Genomic DNA, 15202 nt, shown 5'->3' with positions numbered 1-15202 from the left:
TCTTTAAACCTCATAGCGATTGGCCACCCTGTACCAGAATCCTGGAAAGGGGCGGAGGTGGTGACCATCTTCAAGAAGGGGGATAGAGAGGATCCTGCCAACTACAGACCGATCAGTCTGATTGATGTCGCCCAAAAAGTGGTTGGCAGGGTCCTCCTAACACGGATGAAAGAATGGATCGATGAGGAGGGCGTCCTGTCCCACTTTCAGGCAGGGTTTAGATGTGGTGTTGGAACGATGGATCAGGAATTTAGACTCTGCCTGATCCATTGGAAAACTGTAACAATTAAGAAGGGTAGTCTGTATCTAGCATTTATAGATTTAAAAACAGCTTTTGATCTGGTCCCTCGCTCCAAGCTATGGCAAACCTTGCTAGACCTAGGAATCCCTCCCCTGATCCTGAGTCTTGTCAAGCGCCTGCACGAAGATAATTTCGCCAGAGTGAGGTGGGGGGGGGGGGGCCAGGGTCAGCTAATTGAGAAAATAGCAGTCCAGAGAAGGGTACACCAGGGTTGCGTTCTGGCACCGACCCTGTTCTCTCTCTATATAAATGGGGTGGCGGACCATTTGAGAGAGGACATGACCGATGCCCCAACCCTGTGCGGGGAAAAAACACAGACTCTACTATTTGCCGACGATACCCTCCTGATTTCAAAAAGTCCTATGGGCCTGCAGAAACTCCTTGATCGCTTCACCTCGTTCTGTGAAGCCAGAGGCTTGGTCATTAACATATCTAAAACCAAGTTAATGGCTCTGGCACCATCTAAAAGCTTTAGGAACAAATTCAAGCTGAACGACTGCCCTGTGGAGCTAGTAGAGGCCTTTGACTATCTAGGGGTAAGGGTGAACAATAAAATGAAGTGGTCCCTCCACTTGACTAAAATGCTCCTGAACCATAAAAGGATTTCAGGGGCTATAGCCAGGCACCAGAGACTTTCCTATAGCCGGCCTGTAGCTCCAGCTATCAAAGTATATGAGGGCAAGGCCCTACCTGGGTGCCTCTACGGGGCGGAACTGTGGGGGTTCGAAAATCTCTCCGAGCTAGTAAGATCTGAAAACAAATTCTATAGAGATTTAGTTTCGCTCCCTTCATCTACCCCCCTAGTCCCGCTCCGTTACGATCTTGGGAGACACCCAATAAACGAAGTGGCGAGGCTGTGCCGACTGCTGTATTGGATCCGGCTTAGGAGGTCTCCCGACCCAAGCAACTATGCCTCCGGCCTAAATGAATTGATAAGTCTGGGTGCAGGTCATAAAGTAGGCTGGGTGTCTAACCTGAAAAAACTCGTCGTGCAATTGGTTTGGACCAAGCTTGGGAGAGTCAGATGCCCCCGCCTAAACATCTAGTAAAAAAGCTCTACTGGAACTGGATTTCTGCTACGGTTAACAAAAATCAGAACGGTATTTTGTCTGAGAGATTTCTGGATGTTAAGCATGTCCCAAGACTGGAACCCTTCCTTGACCTCATTGAGCCCCCGGGGGATAGGGTCTTTTACCTTAAGTTTAGGTATGGCACACTTCCTCTCTGAGATTTTCAGAGAGGCTGGAATGGCCAGAGAGGAAACGACAAGGGCTGCCCGGGCTGTGCTTCCCCCACGGAATCCATTGCTCATTTTATGTTTGCTTGCAGGGCATACAGCCAAGTGAGGTCAAGGTGGCTAAAACCAGTCTGCATAAATTTGGGTTGTTCATCCCACAGGGTGGCTCTACGTATTTTAACATATGAGACATTAATTCCAAGTGTAACCTGTGGCACAGCAAGGTTTCTAGGAAACGCATGGAGAATAAGGCAAAAGCTTGTCAAATGAAATAATAGATAAATAAGCTTGCTATGATCAAAAATTTGTTCCCAGTCTACCCACTATGGTTGGGTTTTAAATGTATTGCAATTTGGTTTTATGTATTATTTTGTTGTAAAGAACAAAAACTAACAGTGGAACCTTCACTTGACCAGCACCTAACCTTCTATAACTCTACCTGAAATCGACCCTATATATGAGGGAAGAACGTGTGCACACTCAGTGGCACCCACTGTTGAAATGCCTATTCCCTTAGGAATCCGAGTATATAACAAAAAACAAGAGGTGCACCACATAAGCAATTTGTAAAACAAAGGAATCCTTTGCGATTAACTAATTTTCTCAAAACTCATTCCTTATGAACATTTATTTTCATTTATATAATAATTCCAAAAAGGACATGAACAAACAGTTTGTGTGACTTTACAAACAGACCAGCCGACGCGTTTGGTCCTGAAACAGGACTTCTTCAGGGCTGTTAAACAATAAACAGAAAAATATATACATATAAATAACATACATATATAAATACATATACATTTGTAAAAACACTTATACATAAATAAGAACGCCATACAAACATTAACAAGACAAAACGACATTGTTTCCTAATAGATAAAGACACTAATTCCAATTATGGGTTATAATTGAACCTGATAATCATTTTATTTCTACATTGTAAATACACTCCAAAAATTCCAAATAGTGTGTCTTATTTGTAATTAATACAAATACTACCACATTTATGGGGCCAGATCAGCGAGATATTTCTTATTTTATTTAAGATTAAAATACTAAAAACAAATTGAGTGAGCAGAAGTAAACACAGAAGATACACAGAAGATACAGGTAGACAGGGGCCAATAGGAGAAACAAAGGAGAGGAGGCCTGACCTACCACTAGATCGTAACGTAATTTATAGGTGGATGGGTCCTCATGGATTTTTTTTTTTTCTCAATCCCAAAGTTGATTATCGTAGGAGGCAAAATGCCATGTAGTCAGCTCTAAAGTAAAAACACAAGGAAAGAAAAATGGAGCAAATACAAACATCCCCCTTATCTAAAGATTATATGGTTGTGAATGTGGACGATAAGCCATTGGATTTCGGTAGCTATACTACTCATCTTGTCCTTGCTCCTATTTGTGAGTTATTTATAGTGTGTTTTTTTTTTTTTTTTTTGCATATAAGACTTATCATTGTATTAGCAGCTGTTGTCATTACTGTTACAATTTAAGATCCGTGACTGACTTTAGGTGCCCAACTTTCCTGTCTATCTATTTTAGAGTTGATTGAATGCCATATTGCCTTCTAAATATAATCCACTTAAGGATGAAAAAATCAACAAGGACTTGATCTTTGTCTTGGCGCCACTTGTGAGTTGCTTTCGTGTTTTTTTGGTACATAACTGTTATTGTGTCAGTAGTTATTCTCATCTCTTGGTACAGCCTTAGGCTCATGACTCACCCTAGGTGCTCCATTTTTCTTTCTTTGTGTTTTTACTTTAGAGCTGACTACATGGCATTTTGCCTCCTACGATAATCAACTTTGGGATTGAGAAAAAAAAAATCCATGAGGACCCATCCACCTATAAATTACGTTACGATCTAGTGGTAGGTCAGGCCTCCTCTCCTTTGTTTCTCCTATTGGCCCCTGTCTACCTGTATCTTCTGTGTATCTTCTGTGTTTACTTCTGCTCACTCAATTTGTTTTTAGTATTTTAATCTTAAATAAAATAAGAAATATCTCGCTGATCTGGCCCCATAAATGTGGTAGTATTTGTATTAATTACAAATAAGACACACTGTTTGGAATTTTTGGAGTGTATTTACAATGTAGAAATAAAATGATTATCAGGTTCAATTATAACCCATAATTGGAATTAGTGTCCTTATCTATTAGGAAACAATGTCGTTTTGTCTTGTTAATGTTTGTATGGCGTTCTTATTTATGTATAAGTGTTTTTATAAATGTATATGTATTTATATATGTATGTTAATTATATGTATATATTTTTCTGTTTATTGTTTGACAGCCCTGAAGAAGTCCTGTTTCAGGACGAAACGCGTCGGCTGGTCTGTTTGTAAAGTCACACAAACTGTTTGTTTATGTCCTTTTTGGAATTATTATATAAATGAAAATAAATGTTCATAAGGAATGAGTTTTGAGAAAATTCTTTAATCGCAAAGGATTCCTTTGTTTTACAAATTGCTTATGTGGTGCACCTCTTGTTTTTTGGTATTATTTTGTTGTATGCTACATTTCCCACTGAATATGCAGTTTGGCCATATTGGGGATAGTGGACTCAAGTTCATGCTACTGAAAAGAAAAAAATAATAATGTAAATAATGAAGTGTTTTTTTTCTCTTTTTTAACCTGTTTTATACTTTTATGATGTTTTTCTTTACATCGAATAAAGTTATTCAACCAAAATAGAAGATTTTGAGGGTCACCAAAAGTCGAACTATAACGGGTGATGACAGACTTTAGTTACATTAGAATTCATTTGGTGATTGTACTATACTAACTTTAGGAATTGTGCTGTGTTTAAGGGGATTTTACCCTGTGAAAAACCTTCTGCTGGGATATCATGAATCATGTTTGAGAGAAAAATATTTTCTCATGCTTGTCCCATAAGTTTGGAAGGTTCCCCAGAAGCTAAAATGAGAGCGTATTTTCTGTAAATTTACCTTATCTTTCTCAATCATGTGAGAATAAAGGCTGACATTCTCAGTAAAACATGTACATCCAACAAGGTCACAGACTGTCAGTTGATTCCTTTGTGTTCTACGGCAGCTTCCCAGAGTGTTCTAAAGAACAACTAGAGCGCTAACAGCCTTACTTATGACAAAAGTATGGCACACCTGAAGCCATCTTGATTGGAATAAACTGGTAACACTTAAAACATTTAATTTGCAAAGGAACACAATTATGGGGTTCATTTTGTCATAGAAACTATGGTTAGTGCTGTAGAAAGAAAAATTAGGACATGTTTTAAGTGTGATGTCAAATATCTTCCTGTTATATTTCATCGGGAGCAGCCTGTCAGTTGATGCCTTTGTGTTCTACTGCAGCTTCCCAGGGTGTTCTAAAGAACAACTAGAGCACTAACAGTCTCACGTACGACAAAATTATTGCACACCTGAAGCCATCTTAATTGGAATAAACTGGTAACACTTAAAACATTTAATTTAAAAAGGAACAAAATGAGGGGGTTAATTTTGCCATAGAAATTATGGTTAGTGCTGCAGAAAGAAAAATTAGGGCATGTATTAAGTGAGAGCTCAAATCCTCTTCTATTTCATTAGAAAATTCTGACATGCAGACTGAAACAATCACCTTCAATACCATCGGTGGACTTCCAATTAACTACCTGGTGAGCAGATTTACTACAGTGATCTAATGAGCAACTAGAGTGCTAACATTCTGAATTTACGGCAAATGTGTGACACATCTGAATGCCTTCTTGATGGAATCAAAGTAAAAAAACTGAAAGCATTTCCTACTGAGGAGACTGCAGTAAATGAGGAAATTAGGAAACTTCATAACAAATAAGTCTCCCAAGATGGCCACCAGAGAAAAAAGAGCCCAAATGTAGCACAAATATTACCCAGATGTAGCCCACGTATAGCCCAAAGACAAAAGTGTGCAGAACACTTTTTTTTGCAGTTTTATATAGTGCAGACTGGTCAGGTATTGGAGCGTTGCATCTTACTTGGACCCCTTATTGCATATTTTGAACGAAGTACATGAGATTGATCGTGCGAAACATTGAACTTTACTATTCTGCTAACCGGAAGTTGCTCTGAACCGGACTTTTTAACACCCATTTTTACCTACTGGTTTAAATTAATTCTCACAGTATTGTATTAAGAAAGAGGTTTTAATGTTTTTATGTACACTTTTATGATCTATGTTTCTAAATCAGATCGAATACATTTTAATGAGTTTGATTGAAGTCTCCCAAGATGGTCACCAGAGAAAAAGGAGCCCAAATGTAGCACAAATATCACCCAGATGTAGTCCACGTATAGCCCAATGGCAGAAGTGCGGAAAACACTTTTTATACTTAGTTTTTTTGTAGTTTTACATAGTGCAGGCTATTCAGATATTGGAGTGCTTCACATGAGCATTGGTTACATCATACAAGGACAAACTCATTTTGGTTGTAGGCATGGGGAGATTAAGTGATTTGACCAGAATCACAGAATGTCGAGCTGAAGCAGAAACTCCAACCTGGTTCCCCAGTTGCAAAGTCTGCAGCTCTGGAAGTAACACCACATTCTCTCCCCTAAGCGTAACATTTAATCAAGTGGTCTACTGGATAAAAAAAATAAAGATAACAAATAATTTAAAAGTGCTTTGTCGCTATTTGGGAACTCAGGAAATATGTCCTCATTTAAGTTTTTTAGAGCACTAACCATAATTTCTATGCAAATAGGACCCTCTCATTTCTATAATTTCTAAAGGAAATGCTTTAGGTATTACTGTTTTGATTACATCAAGATGATGTCAGGCGTGTCACACTTTTGTAATAAATATAGAATGTTAGCAATAGGGGTGGGCGGAATTTGCGGAATTAACCTTCGCAAATTATCGCGAGAATGTTTAAAATTATCGCAAACAAGCAGAAATATCGCGAAGATGCGGAAGTTTTTTTCCGGCATGTTCGCGCGATTTTCTGCATGGTTGCGGGTCGCCAACTTACCCATGTGGCTGCTTGCGGGCGCGGCCATCTTGTTTTGAGTTGTTCTCGCGGTGCATGATCGCGAGAAGAAAGACGTGATCGCGCGACGCATGACGTCACTGCGGGCGCGAACTGTCGCGAGACAGCGCAAATGGCTAAAAACAATACAACATCTCATGGAGAACGCGACCGGATCAAGAAAACTTGTCGGCGAACGCAGGGATTCAGGTAAGGCGATCGCGCGCGCGCGAGAATGTATCATTTTACAGCGCGAGCAAGAAACAAATTATCGCCAAGCTGCGGAAACCGGAATTTTTGACATTTTCGCGCTCTCCGCGGAACGCAAAAATGTCAAATTATCGCAATTTCCGCGAACGGAACGAAATTTTTGCCCAGGCCTAGTTAGCAATCTAGTTGTTCATTAGGATACTGTTGGGAGGCACAGGTCAGGGGCATAGACTCAGAAAATTGAAGGCAGGTAGGAGGGTGCAGGGGTAAACATTTGACCACACTGGGTAGGCAGGAAGGGCAGTGGCAGCACAACATGGAGGGCAGTGGAAAGGGGGGCATGGGCAACCAACCAACAATGCAGGACAGGCAAGAGAGGCTGTGGCAATATAATAGACCATTGAGGGCAGAAGGAAGAGGCAGTGGTAGTACAACCATACATGCCAACAGAGACGATTCTGGCAGGAAACGCCCAATGTTTTTAAGCCCAAATGGGCTTTATTTTATCTGTCTCTAGTCTACAATCTCCTCTTTTTTCTATGCAAGTCAATGGAAAAAAATCAATTCTGCAGTTTTTTTTCTCCAAAATCTCCCTCTTACCAAGTTCAAAATGTTAGCAAGTATGGAACCTTGGATCATGGAATTCAGGAGGAATTGGGGTAGGGACATGGACTCGGATAACAGAGGATAGGGGGGACATGGACAGGTGCACCTAACTGAGTTTACAGGGCAGGCATCAGGGTTTGCAGCAGCACAATACAACACACAGGGCATGCGGGACGGCAGTGCAGCACAACAAGCCATGGAAAGCAATAGGAAGGGGACAGAACCATGCACATGGACAACAGAGAACAGAGGGGAAAGAGGCAATGACAGCAAGCTGACCATACTGGACAGACAGGAGAAAAAGCTGCAGAATGACGGACCATAAAGGGCAGGAGGGAGGGATCAGGGGCATGACAATAGAACAGACAAGCCAGGAGGGAGGGAATAGGGGTCTACACATGAAAAGGGAGGGCAGGGGGTAAGGGGGCAGGGCAGGAGCAGCAAGCTGACCATGGAAGTCAGGCAAGATTGGCACTAGAAGTACAAAGCACCATAGAGGGCAACAGTGAGACTATAATGGCATACACACAGACCATGGAGGGAAGGTGGGAGGGGGTCAGGGGCAGCTAGCTGACCACACAGGGAAGGTGGGAGGGGTCGTGGCAGCACAGAAGACCATGCATTTCAAGCTAGAGAGTTAGTGGCAGCACAATTTGGCTATGATAGGCAAGAAGGAGGGTGCGGAGGCATGCATAAAGGATCATTGAGGTTAGAAGGGAGGGGTAGGAGCTGGGCACAGACAAGAGAGTTCAGGGGAAAGAGCCTCACAACATACCATGTGGGGCAGGCAGGAAGAGCAGTTGCAGCACAACAGACCAGGGAGGGCAGAAGGATGTGGCAGTAAAATGGACCATGGAGGACAATGGAGGACAAGAGGAAGGGAATAGGGGCATGGAACATGGACAGGCAGGGTGGAGGTGACAGGGAAGAGGTTACAGTCATCTGACAAAGCTACACAGGTGGGAGGGGAGTGGCAGCTCAACAGAAAACTCAGAGTAGACAGGAGGGGCAGGTCCATGGAACATGGTGGGCAAAAAGGATTGATCAGGGGCATGCACACAGACATCGGAGGGAAGGGGGAAGGGGGAAGGAGAGTAGGGACAGCAAGCTAAGCACAGAGGCTAAGCAGGAGATCAATAATGGGCAGGAGGAGTGGACTGGGACATCATGCTAAATGGAGGGCACATCAGACCATTCATGACAGGCGGGAGGAGGCTAGTCCATGGATTCAGACAACAGAGGATTGTAGAAAGTGGATGGGGCAGCAAGCTAACTGTTCAGAGAAGGCGGGAAGGCCAGTGGCAGAACAACAGCCACACAAGGCTGTAATGAGGGAGCAGGGGCATGGACTTGGATAATGAATGGCAAGGAGGAGGGGAGGCAGGAGCAGCTAGCTTTGGTGGGGGCAGCACAATACCAGGCCAGGCCAGGCCAGGCCATGCTTCCAACCCCCCACCATCCGTTGTGGATTGGCATCTTATTTAACATTTAAAAAAATTAGAAATCCGTTGGAAAAAACAAAGATTACAGGGACATTCTAGTTAAACTCAGATTTCACTCGTACAAAACCACTGAAATTCAGCAGTTATAGTTACCTGAGCTAACTATAACTTACGCCCCCGCAATGCACTGCTTATGACCTCAGACATTACATCATTCATGACATGGGCAGTGACATGGTCAGTGACATAACTGAAGACATCACTCATGACATCTCAAATGAGCTGTGAATGGAAGGGATAGTGTGTGTATATTGACACCCCTTTATATTTCTTTTCTTTCGTGTAAGAACCTCTATAATATGCAAAGTGCCCAGATCACTATGGCCGATAGCCTTTCACTTTAAAGTAATGTGTAGTCCATTGTTTATATTAATGTTTGCAATCATAAGTATGTTTATTATGAACAAGTCACGATGACGAACATACAGGTACGGCGGTTCCAGGGCATGATATGCTGAGATTACATATTTTTGCATCGTGACCAGGCCAATAAGGCTGACAGCTTTTTGGTTTAATGTAATATGTAGTCCTTTGGGAATGTTGGCAACTGGAGCCATTTCTACATTTAAATAAGGAAGCTACAATGACGTCTTGTATCGTGATCAAGGTTCGGACTAGCCGAAACGCGGGGATCGCATCCTTTGTAGATTAAATACTTCCAAACTACAACCCAAGTGCTGATTCCTTGCTTGTAAGAGTAAGAGGAGATTGAATATATACATATATATACCTCTCTTGCTTTTTTCTGCACCTCTCTTGCCTCTTTCTGTATTTCTCGTGCCTCTTTCTGCACCTTTCTTGGCTCTATCTGCACTTCTCTTGCCTCTTTCTGTACCTCGCGTGCCTCTTTCTGCACCTCTCTTCCCTCTTTCTGCAGCTCACTCATCGTTCTGCACCTCTCTTGCTTCTTTCTGCACCTTTCATCCAGTTTCTGCACCTCTCTTTCATCTTTCTGCACCCTTCTTCGTCTTTCTGTACCTCTCTTGCCTCTTTCTGCACCGCTCCTGCCTCCTTCTGCTCTTCTCTGGCCTCTTTCTGCACCTCACTTGCCTCTTTCTGCGCCTTTCTTCCTCTTTCTGCTCTTCTCTTGCCTCTTTCTACACATCTCTTGCCTCTTTCTGAACCTCTCTTCCCTCTTTCTGCAGCTCACTCATAGTTCTGCACCTCTCTTGCTTCTTTCTGTGCCTTTCTTCCAGTTTCTGCACCTCTCTTTCATCTTCCTGTACCTTTCTTTGTCTTTCTGTACATTTCTTGCCTCTTTTTGCACCTCTCTTTCTCCTGCTCTTCTCTTGCCTCGTTCTGCACCTCACTTGCATCTTTCTGCACCTTTCTTCCTCTTTCTGCTCCTCTCTTGCCTCTTTCTGCACCTCTCTTGCCTCTTTCTGCACCTCGCTTGCCTCTTTCTGCACCTTACTTACCTCTTTCTGAAGCTCCCTCCCTTCTATCAGCACCTCTCTTGCCTCTTTCTGCACGTCTCTTGCCTCTTTCTGCACATCTCTTGCCTCTTTCTGCAGCTCACTCTCTTCTTTCTGCACCCCTCTTGCCTCTTTCTACACCTCTCTTGCCTCCTTCTGCTCTTCTCTTGCCTCTTTCTGCACCTCTCTTGCCTCTTTCAGTACCTTTCTTCCTCATTCTGTACCTCTCTTGCCTCTTTCTAACCTCTTCCCTCTTTCTGTACCTCACTTGCCTCTTTTTGCACATCTCTTGCCTCTTTCTGAACCTCTCTTGCCTCTTTCTACAGCTCACTCTCTTCTTTCTGCACCCCTCTTGCCTCTTTCTGCACCTCTCTTCCTTCTTTCTACAGCTCACTATCTTCTATCAGGATCTCTCTTGCCTCATTATGTACCTCTCTTGCCTCTTTCTGCACTTCTCTTGCCTCTTTCTGTAGCTCACTCTCTTATTTCTGTACCTTTCTTGCCTCTTTATGTACCTCTCTTGCCTCTTTCTGCACCTTCCTTCTTCTTTCTGCACCTCTTTTGCCTCCTTCCACACCTCCTACCTCTTTCTGCACCTCTCTTGCCTCTTTCTGCACCTCTCTTGCCTCTTTCTGCATGTCTCTTGCCTCTTTCTGACCCTCTCTTGCCTCTTTCTGCAGCTCACTCTCTTCTTTCTGTACCTCTCTTGCCTCTTTCTGCACCTCTCTTGCCTCTTTCTGCACCTCGCTTGCCTCTTTCTGCACCTTACTTCCCTCTTTCTGCAGCTCCCTCCCTTCTATCTGCACCTCTCTTGCCTCTTTCTGCACGTCTCTTGCCTCTTTCTGCACATCTCTTGCCTCTTTCTGCAGCTCACTCTCTTCTTTCTGCACCCCTCTTGCCTCTTTCTGTACCTCTCTTCCCTCTTTCTGCCTATTACTCTCTTCTTTCTGTACCTCTCTTGCCTCTTTCTGTACCTCTCTTGCCTCGTTCTGCTCTTCTCTTGCCTCTTTCTGTACCTCACTTGCCTCTTTCAGTACCTTTCTTCCTCTTTCTGCACCTCTCTTGCCTCTTTCTAACCTCTTCCCTCTTTCTGTACCTCACTTGCCTCTTTTTGCACATCTCTTGCCTCTTTCTGAACCTCTCTTGCCTCTTTCTGCAGCTCACTCTCTTCTTTCTGCACCCCTCTTGCCTCTTTCTGCACCTCTCTTCCTTCTTTCTACAGCTCACTATCTTCTATCAGGATCTCTCTTGCCTCATTATGCACCTCTCTTGCCTCTTTCTGCACTTCTCTTGCCTCTTTCTGTAGCTCACTCTCTTATTTCTGTACCTTTCTTGCCTCTTTATGTACCTCTCTTGCCTCTTTCTGCACCTTCCTTCTTCTTTCTGCACCTCTTTGCCTCCTTCCACACCTCCTACCTCGTTCTACACCTCTCTTGCCTCTTTCTGCACTTCTCTTGCCTCTTTCTGCACCTCTCTTGCCGCTTACTGCACTTCTCTTGCTTCTTTCTGCAGCTCACTGTCTTCTTTCTGCACCTTTCTTGCCTCTTTCGGAATCTCGCTTTCCTCTTTCTGTACCTCTCTTCCCTCTTTCTGCAGCTCACTCTCATCTTTCTGTACCTCTCTTGCCTCTTTTTACACCTCTGTTGCCGCTTTCTGCACCTCTAGTGCCTCTTTCTGCACTTATCTTGCTTCTTTCTGCACCTTTCTCCCTGTTTCTGCATCTCTCTTGCCTCTTTGTGTACCTCTTTTGCCTCTTTCTGAACCTCTCTTGCCTCCTTCTGCTTTCCTCTTGCTTCTTTCTGCACCTCACTTGCCTCTTTCTGCACCTTTCTTCCTGTTTCTGTACCTCTCTTAGCTCTTTCTGCACCCCTCTTGCCTCTTTCTGAACCTTTCTTGCCTTATTCTGCAGCTCACTCTCTTCTTTCTGCACCTGTCTTCCCTCTTTCTGCAACTCTCTTGCCTCATTCTGCAGCTCACTCTCTTCTATCAACACCTCTATTGCATCTTTATGCATCTCTCTTGTCTCTTTCTGCACCTCTCTTGCCTCTTTCTGCACATCTCTTGCCTCTTTCTGCACCTCTGTTGCCTATTTCTGTCCCTAATCTTTAAATTTCCAACTGCGATGTAGCCCATAGAAGCTAATGGGAACCCGCGGTTGTGTTAACACACTGCACACAGCCCCGTGGGCCCTCTGTGTCACTACCTTGGGTGGTTCCTTGGGGTCCCAGCGATTCTACAGACTCTAGGCCTTGTGTCTAGTTCAGTTGTGGTTCTTATACCATTTCATTAGTATATGGTTTGGTACGCCCCTAGGGCCCAAACGTGTATTTGTGCTATTACTGTTGATTGCTAACTTGTAAATTAAGTACTTCAAACTCCATCCTCATAAAGAGACTAGAAGGGTGTGTTTTATTGTAAATACATATATTTTAAATATATACCTGGCGTGTTTGTCCTTTCATTTGATCATTCAAGAGATGATAGACTGGTAGAACAAGCTGCTTTACATTCCTTCAAAACTTAGCCTGAAGACTGCTCTCCATAGCTACCACTAGGATAGCTTTCAATAAAGGTTGTCTTTAACCTATCCACCATAAGGGGTTGTTTGGACTGATACAAGGTGCCCACTAGAACTAGTGGACAGCATATATCAGGCCACCTTCTCACATTGGTGGCAGCGGTGGGATTCCAGCTTGCTATTGTTTTACCAGATAATCTCAATTGAATTGATCAACTGAAAATCACTAAAGGTACCTAAAGTACATATAATATCAAGTTTAGCTACAGTAAGTTCTACTGAACTTAGAGTTGTGTGTTAAGGCATAGCACACCCTTTCTACAACTCAAGATAGTTTAGTAGGCCACACTAGTGTAGGTACTGCAATACACCACAACAGATTAGTAATGTCTAGTTCAGGGGTCTCCAACGAGTAGCTCAGGAGCTACTGGTAGCTCGCCAGTACCTTCAAACTAGCTCTCTGAGGTGAAGTCAAGCCAAGTATCAATTTCAGAGTAGGTGCCTATTAAAGAAGGCAGCACTGATCATCTCAAATCCCTCAGAGTGACAGCCAGCCAAACTTATCACAGTAACTCATACTAATACTCAAACACACACTGTGCCAGCTTATAGGACCTGCTACATACCAGTCTGTATCCAATCTCAATATAATTAAGCCACAAGGAGATTGACCATGTTGCAGTCCCTCCTTCAACAGTCACAACATGTGTGTGAACAGTGCACCATCAGAGGTTGCTCCAAGAGGAGTGTTAAAAAGGAAAGTGCTCGTGAGGTACGAAAGATATAAAGGAGATGAATCCAAAAGGCAAATTCAATAACCAATCAATTACACATTGTGGTATCCTTAGTGAAACTGGTCGTGGTTCATAGTGGCACCACTTTTACAGATAGGCCAGTCCCTCATGGATTTACAAATATACATTTCATGATTTTCTGCCTTGTATTTAGAGCGCTGCATGGATTGGGGCCTATCCCTCTTCAGCATCTCTTCTCATGGTATCAAACTGCCCGACCATTGAGATCGTCATCGGCGTTTCTGGTGAGGATTCCTAGGATCACTAGAGTAAGGATGGGTGCCGTGCTTTTAGCTATACGGCCGCCACATTGTGGAATTCTCTACCTCTGATACTGAGGAGTAGCCAACATCTGCTTTCTTTTAAAAAGGAGCTTAAGACCTTCCTGTTTCCAAGTGCAATATAAACATCTGTGATGGTTGGATAGGATCTCAGCGCCAGGATACCCTTTGGGTGACAGCTGCGCTTAACAAGAAATAAATACATACATACATACATGCACAGAGAACATTCATCTGTGAAAAGGCAGGCTGGGATGATATCAGGTGCAGGCCCACTGGGGGAGAGTGTTGATGTTTGGACCCTGGTGCATTGAGGGTAATTTATATCCTCTGCAGGCGGGTCTTCCTCAGGGGCTGTATCTTGACTGTACCTCACCCTAGGTTGCCTCCCCTCCCCCTGTCCTGAGGAAGGCCCGCCTGCAGAGGATATAAATTACCCTCATGCCCTTTGACTAATGAATGTTTTTCATAACTGAATTGTAGCTTTAAAGAAGTCTAGGACCATTGTTTCCTATACCAATGGTGAGCATCCATGGCATATGACTAATACCTGGGAATTCAAAGTAGTCTGTCCCTATGAGGCATTTGTACATGGGAGTACATGATGATAATCACAAGCTGATGTTTTGAGACTGTGCATTTCTCAAAAACTGAAAACTGATATTTTAAAGGCAGTTTTAGTTTTCAAAAATGGAATTTCTTCTGGAAAATGGAGTTTGTTTGCCCACAGTGGAAAGTAGTATTAGATAGGAAAAATGTGCATTTTCAGAAACTGGTGAATGATAATTCAAGCTGAGCTGGGGAGACGTACTGCTGTGCTTATGTCCTTTGTGCCACTGGGCATGTCAAGATTTGAATGTTACTCCATAAGTCAAGGGGAGGCATTTAATATTGAAGAACTTTTTCCCAGCATATCTGCTGGTTACCGCACTTGGTATACTTGGGTGGTAACTACTGAAAATCTTGCTTTGGGTGGTCATAGTGTAGTCACTATTTTACAGGTATAGTATTTGCTAGTAGCTCGGGAAGACTTTCCTTGAGCAGAAGTAGCTCTCACTACAGAAAAGGTTGGAGACCCCTGGTCTAGTTAGCCAGGAACCAGTGGGTCCCTGCCAGGAGACAGTGAGCTCCTCCCTTATAAATATGAGAATCTCTCCTTTGCACAGCTTAGGGCCTTATGTTCCATTAGGAAGCTGAAGACAGGCAAAAGCCCAACCACCCAGCATCTCATAAAGATACTTAAGCTGGATGATATATCAGGGCCTAGTGGGCCTGATAGGGTAGGCAGTGTGGGTGGGGCAGCAGGTGAGGGTGGGCCTAGGGGTAGCAATTCCCCTGACCCTACCTCTAATGCTGGCCAGACTGGTGACAATG

At 43.4% G+C, this 15202-nt stretch overlaps 1 protein-coding gene across 1 annotated transcript in view; it reads left to right on the top strand.

Moving 5' to 3' along the window:
- Positions 1–15202, top strand: part of LOC146789911 (uncharacterized) — a 3228338-nt gene that overhangs the window by 1073928 nt on the left and 2139208 nt on the right. The gene's annotated exons all lie outside the window — the stretch shown is intronic.

Source organism: Triturus cristatus, chromosome 10, assembly GCF_964204655.1.
Source record: "Triturus cristatus chromosome 10, aTriCri1.1, whole genome shotgun sequence".
Classification (NCBI taxonomy): Eukaryota; Metazoa; Chordata; class Amphibia; order Caudata; family Salamandridae; genus Triturus; species Triturus cristatus.
This window is presented reverse-complemented; position numbering and strand designations above follow the sequence as displayed.